At 40.3% G+C, this 6,274-nt stretch overlaps 1 long non-coding RNA gene across 1 annotated transcript; it reads right to left on the bottom strand.

Annotated features, from left to right (window-relative positions):
• Positions 1-582: 582 nt before the first annotated feature.
• LOC146871435 (uncharacterized) lies at positions 583-5,841 on the bottom strand. Its single transcript, XR_014981001.1, has 2 exons — positions 5,216-5,841; positions 583-883 (listed from the first exon to the last, which is right to left on the bottom strand). It is a non-coding gene; the product is annotated as an uncharacterized LOC146871435 (long non-coding RNA).
• Positions 5,842-6,274: the final 433 nt, after the last annotated feature.

Genomic DNA, 6,274 nt, shown 5'->3' with positions numbered 1-6,274 from the left:
AATATTTACAAAAATGATCCTGGATCCAGGGGACCAGGAGGACCATGAGAATTAGGACGAAGAGCTGCAAAGGGCTGCTCCTCCTCAAAAATGGGACGATCAATAGGGTACATTTTCAACAAAAAGAAAAAGAAGTCCTTGGGAAATTAAAGCCGCTGTACAACCAACCAGAGGGGAGTCTTCTCCCTGTGTCCGTTTGAGCCTCACAGGCAGGCTCTTGTTGTTCCCACGGTGGAGCTGCACAACTCGCAACTCAGGAATCATGGCCTAGTTTCAAGGGAAAAGTTTCTTCTTTCAGGATAGGGCAATCACCCACCAGGGCAAATGCGCTCAGCGATCCTGTCCAGTGTCTCAGGCAGTGCACCAGTTTTCTTCATTTCAATCTAACAGGCACCAGAGACACAGCACCTGTACCCTGAACTCAAGTCCTTCCCTAACTCCTGTATTGCTCTGCTGGCACACTGCTCTTTCGTTGGGGCCATGGATTGCATTCAGTGTGCCCAGGTATCTCCTTTACAGCCACTTTGGGACCAGGATTCAGAGGCCTGATGCTAGGATCTCTGAAGCAACCCTTGTTTCAAAGGGGGTTACCTCAAGCAAAAACCTTCTTCCCTTCCTGGTCGGTCTGTGACTCTCAGCTGGGCATCAAAAGCTTGATCCACGATTTCTCCTTTCTGATTTGTGACCCCGTCTTTCGCCCAAGATAGTAGCAGGGGTACGCTCATCACAATGCTTCCGGCCTTCTACCTTCACTGAGGTCCTGGTTGCCAGCAGTGCCTGTGCAGGTTACCTTCACTTTGACTTCAAGCTGGACTGGTGCTGACTCCTCAAGCTGGATCTGATGTACGCGCCCCTCTGGCAATGGTTGTAAAGCAGCAAATATCTATTGGTGGACAGAACAAAAGGTCTTTAGACAAGGCACAAAAATAATCTATCAACAGAGAGGATAGTCTCAGAATACTTCCTAGTCCAGGGACGCCCCATATATTAACAAGGCACCCTGGAACCACTTTCATATATGTGAGAGTAAATAAAACAACAGTCTGGACCTATTGGCAAGTATAAAAACTCTTTAGTGAGCTGACAAGAGTAATACGTCACCCAATGCCAAGCAGTCAAGGAAGTCTGTGTTCATTTCTAAAGACCCTCAAGAAAAAGGAAATGTTATACACGTTTTACTCCTAAACATTGCATTATTTGTACAGGACTGCAGACACTTCTAAAATGATTTTTCTTAATTAAAGCACCTATATTGTATACTCAGGACCATGCTCTCATGTTATAGGAGCAACAGGAAAATCTAACACTGCTAATTTAACAGGGATTCCTATTACATACAGAACTAAAAAACTTCAACATAATGGGTACATGTTCTCCAGCGGAACATCTTGTGACTAACAGACTCCTGTAAAACAATATTTTCCTCAAAAATGTTTGCTAAGGATCACATAGACCTCTTCCCTGCATTCTACATTTTCACAATCCAAACTATGCAACATTAGTTCTAGTAAGGACTGTCAGTTTATTTACACAGACTAGCTAATAAAACTAGCAATGCCCTTGCAAAACTGTATGTAGCATGAGAATAACAAACAATAGTGGTGTTGTCACCTGAGAATTTTCAAACAAAAACTACCCACAGCTAGTTCCCCTTAAAGATCAAATAAGGAAACAGCAACCTAGACTACTCATCCTCTCATAATTCCATCAGAGAGGATGGGTAGTAACATAGCAAAATATATGTATTCGTTTTATTAATGCTAATAATGTTTAAAACAGTATTACTGAATAGCCAATTTAATGTCTCATGGTTATTTCACAGACAGTTTAGACAGGCTCAAAAAAAAGTAAGAAAAAGAGAGAGAACACATAAATTTGCCTACCCTTAATTTGTAGAGGAGCTAGCCTCCACTCCCCAATTTTGACAGTAAGAAACCTGTACCAGGTTTCATTCTGTCAACACTATCAACCCCAATTTGTAGCAACTGGGCATAAACAAACTCTGAGGAGCGAAATAGCACATTTCAGCTAGCCAAAGAACATATTCCTTTAGCAAATGTACTAGTGCAACATGAGGCCGCATGAAGTCAAACTGAATCCCATTGCTTCCTGAATTCAACCCTAAAAACATTTATACTATATATATATGGCAGAGCCATTGTCTTTTAAAGAGAGGTCACATATACTATGTTCATGGAGTGCACACAAAAACTTGCTTTTACCAAAAAAAAAAAAGGGTAAGCAAAAACCTCTTTCTTCCCCTGCCATTTCGTCTTTCAAATGTCGAAATGTCAAAGCAACGTTGTGCTGAGCCCTACAGGCTTCTAAATGTAGGACTTTGACCTATAACCTATGCAGCTGTTCCCCAGCATGCATGCAAGGTTTTCATGTGGTGCTTCCAAGTCAAAGTGACCCTAAAGACCGAAGACAGAGCAGCAAAACCCACTCTGTGTGTCTACCAGCAATTTCAGAGGTAAGCTTAATAACTTCTGCCAATTTTTGTACATTGATATGTATAAGCAGTGTGCCAAGCGTTTGTCTAGCAGTATAGATGGTCTATGCTTACATATGTGCATTTACTGGGGCGTAAGGCAGTTTAAAAACTGATCTGACTGGAGAAAACTCATTTAAATAGTGAATTTTTACCCAATTTCGACTTTGATTTTCAGGGCACTTAAAAATTAATATCCTACAATGTTTTTGCATAATAGTCATCCCCAGAATGTCCTCTACATATCCCAGAGATGTGGCATCAAAAATGTATAATGTATACCCTTATAAAAATGAGTTTTGTACGCCTGGGTAAAGTAACATTTTCACATGTAATTGACCCCCTATTGCTGTATAGCACGGCTTAAATGCAATTTGGATGCTAGGAGGTCACAGTATCATTATTAGGCATTATAAATAGTAAAAAACGAATTTGTTTTTGCACCTATTTGAAATAACATTTTTTTTTTATATAATCAAAATATATTTTTTGTTAATAAATCTAATCATTTTGATGAGTCTACATATGAAAAGCGAGCTGCATCCCTTGCCTATTATATTGAAACACATTAATTCTTAGCCCTAAGCACAGAAGCTTATCTTGAAACATCTTAAGTCTGCGCCACTTTTAAATGAAGGACAGCCATTATTATTTAACATCAAAAACCACTCTTATCCTTATTTTTAAAAAAAGGCATTAAGAAAAGAAATCCCTACTGTCAATCTGCAAAAATAATGAAACTACATTTCTAACTTTGGAAACAGCAGTCTGAAATGCAGAATTTTACTCCGTGTTTTTGACTTCAACTATTCTCTGTAGCCGGAGTCCGAAATAGAAATGGTCTTGTTGACACAGCTGTTTAACACGTAAAGGTGTCGAAATTCACACGCCTTGCAAGTCAACCCTTCAAGCCAACACAAATCTGTTGTGCTGTATAATGTGAATGCCTTTGAATACCCTATACAAAAGCTAAATGCTGTGACATTTTGTATCTGAATTTAGTCTATTGTAAAACACACAATTTCGTTTTTCTCTTTACACAGGTCATCTTAATTTTAACTTTCTAAAGGTGAAACTCTTATCCGATAATCCATGTTAATTTTGCGCCACAATTTCCACTGAGAAAATTAATTCTCAATTGGAAAATCGTTTTTATATAGGCATATAGCCCTTAAAATTTCAAGCAAGAGCATCATTTTACTTTTTGTGTAGGATTAATGCAACAGTTTTAAAAAAAAATAAAAACAGTTTTCTATGGAAAGTCTAACTGGTCTTTGCACAAAATAGGGCAGAGGAAGGCTCCTTGGGTTTCGTTCCTCAGCTGCCCTGTCTCATCAGAGAAGCTAAACCTCAGCGCAGAACCGGGCCACAGCGAGTGCTCCTAGCCTCCACCTTTCTCCAAGGCTGTCCTGCTGCAAGCATTACACATTTTCATGTCAGTGAAGCTTTCTAAGCAGTGATTTCACCTCCTGGTTCACTCCTCTATTTTTAGCCCCCACCTTACAAGCTGCAAGGTCAAAATCTGCCTTGCACAGCCCTGAAGCTGTCAAAGACAAAAAGCCTTCCTAATGTTATCTAAACTGCAATAATTTGCCCTATGGAAACATTTATTTTAATATACAATTTCTTTTCAAGGGTCATAAATTTAGGTTCAATTCTCAGATTAGCAGGTTCAGCTTAAATTAGAACCTACAACCCTGTGGACCCAGCACATTGGCTCACTGAACCACCAAGAACACAAAGCTGCATAGGAACAATTTGCAAATTCGAAATACCCACAATTTTTCCAAGCTAAACTTTTAACGGGTCCCTAATTACTCTTCATTAATACTTTTGTACATTAAGGGTGTCATCAAATCACAGGGGTTGCTCTTTCTCTTGCTACACCCCTCTCAATTTCCTTTTGCGACTTATTGATGGTGATGAGACCAAATTAAATTTACTCCTTAACAATTTCACTTCTCAGAATTCTTTCACATATTCACAGTCATTCAATCACACGCTTTTTCCAGTGCTAGCAACATCCAAAACACAATTTACCACACCATAACATGTAAACACACATTTAACCCACAGATCAACACTTAAGACAGAAACAAAAGACAGCCCACAGACTGTACTTAAACCAAACCATTTGTAAATACTAGTTGCAAGTCATATTCACCAGATTTGGCTGGCAGAACACCAAAAAAAAAACGCTCTGCATCTCATCACTTATGAATGTTACTAAGTGCACAGACCAGGATCCTTTTATGTACATATTTAGTTCCTCGGGGTACTAGTCACCACTTACAAGTATTTTTATTCCATAATGCGCTGTACATTATAGAAGAAAGACCATACTTAATATACATATCCCTATTAGGCGTCCCCTCCGGGGGGGGGGCCAGTTGTGCTTCATCAAGTCTCATTTTGGTACCATTCCAAAGGCAACACATCTTTTGAAGTGTGCTAAAGACAGATATGCCAAAAATAGTGCAGAATATGCAATATTATAATCAAAGTAGCACTTAAGGTACCTTTAGTACGATGTGCCGTTCAAATCAATTCAGTTAGAGAAAATTCTCCTCATTACCTGCCTATGTGAATTGCAAGTCACATATGTCAAAACAAACCAAGTTGGCCAACACAAAATATACCATACTCAAAGCCACAGTAAGCGTTACTAAACTACCTTACCAATCACAGGCATCAAAACCAACAGCAAGCGCCGCAGACACTTACCAATCACTTGGTGTTCAGATTCATCCTGCCAAGTTCTAAAATCGACCAAATGGTCACTGCACGGTGAATCAACAGAAGAGATCTCAGTCGAGGACCGGTGCCACCTGGATGGTCAGATCAGAAAGAAAGGAAAAGTCGCCGTGGATGCCAAGACTCTGGTCTTATCGGGCAGTGATCACGTCCAGAGCGAGATTCCAATCCTTCGTCGCGACCAATCCTTTGGACATCCGAGTCACCGATGAGCCCCAAGTTGAGGCGCCAATTGTAGAAAATAGGCCTCAGCTAGGCCTACCAGTGCAAGGGGTTCGCCCTTCTCTGCACAGAGTCCTCAGACTATTAGAAAGAAGTTGGCACAGAAACTGAAATAGAAAATACATAGTTTATTAAACCTCAGGAGGTGGAACCACATTCACCCAGCACCCTGTGGTGCTGAATGAAGGTAGCACCCAGAGTAGAAGAACCATGGGTCTTTTATACCCACACAGGGGCTCAGGAAAAGGACGATGCAAGCATACATGAGAAGAGTTACATACATAGATGGTCATACAGAAATGCACCGTAAATAGTCTAGGAGGAGCTAGCAGTTGCTGACTCTGGTAGAAACAACCTGATAGTTACAGACTAAAAACAGATGCATGGACAGTTAGATATTCCTGCGCATGTGCAGGGTAGCAGAGTCGAAGTATAGCCAGTCCTTTAAACAGAGCACAAGGGAAGAGAAAATGGCTGCCAGAAATACAAAATGGATTCCACAAAATGCACAGGATAGCCTGTAAATACCAGATGGATTCTGCTAACGCTAATTTAATCGCAGCCAACTTACAACAGAGTCACTTTCTATGCAGCCTCAGACTCAGCTTCAGAGACAATCATAGCCAATACCTTTTGAAGACCTGCTTGTAACCTCTAAAGATGGGGGAGGAATGAGTGTAATAGAAACAATGCAACTAGAAAATCAACCGCAACCTCAGCCTCAATCACAAGTACAGCCTCAGTCAATCACTGATCTAATTCAATTACTAACTACTGAAGTGAGGTGTAGATTCGAAACATCTGAGT

Source organism: Triturus cristatus, chromosome 1_1, assembly GCF_964204655.1.
Source record: "Triturus cristatus chromosome 1_1, aTriCri1.1, whole genome shotgun sequence".
In the NCBI taxonomy this organism is placed as follows: domain Eukaryota; kingdom Metazoa; phylum Chordata; class Amphibia; order Caudata; family Salamandridae; genus Triturus; species Triturus cristatus.
Note: the sequence above shows the minus strand (reverse complement) of the source record. Positions and strands in the feature narration are given on the sequence as shown.